This window comes from Mus pahari, chromosome 5, assembly GCF_900095145.1.
Source record: "Mus pahari chromosome 5, PAHARI_EIJ_v1.1, whole genome shotgun sequence".
In the NCBI taxonomy this organism is placed as follows: Eukaryota; Metazoa; Chordata; class Mammalia; order Rodentia; family Muridae; genus Mus; species Mus pahari.
In genome coordinates this window covers 166771921-166772593 of record NC_034594.1, presented here as the reverse complement: position 1 = coordinate 166772593, position 673 = coordinate 166771921, and positions in this window count along the sequence as shown.

Below are 673 nucleotides of genomic sequence, written 5' to 3'. Positions count from 1 at the left end.
CTCCTCCTCCTCCTCCTCCTCCTCCTCCTTCTTCTTTCCCAGAACACAGGCATTTTGCACAAAGATTTTTACTGACAGTAGGCACAACGAAGCAGGATACTTACAGGTTCACCAATGCAGCCACACTTAAAGTCCTCTATTTATGTTTCCAGGTCCTTCCCAGTTGTTCTGCACCTAGTGCCCTGCTGCAACCATGTTTCCATATCTCTAAGAGTCTAAGCCATCTCTCTACTGCCTCCCACATCTTCCTGAAAACAGTAAACTATTATGCAAAGAAATTTAGCTTTTGAACAAAGTCTCCACTCTAGGCTATTTTCAGTCTGAGGTCAGAAGAAAATCTTGGCTGCTCATTCTCTTAAAGATTTAATGTGTTTGTGTGTACCTATATGAATTCATATATACCATGTCTTATGCTGATGCCTGCAAAGTCCAGAGAACAGCAGACAGCAGATCCCCTAGAACTGGAGTTACAGGTAGTTGTGAGCCATCTGTTGTGGGTATTAGGAGCAGAGCCTCCTCTCTCTCTCCTCTCTCTCTCTCTCTCTCTCTCTCTCTCTCTCTCTCTCTCTCGATTTTTCGAGACAGGGTTTCTCTGTGTAGCCCTGGCTGTCCCGGAACTCACTCTGTAGACCAGGCTGGCCTCGAACTCAGAAATTCGCCTGCCTCTGCCTCC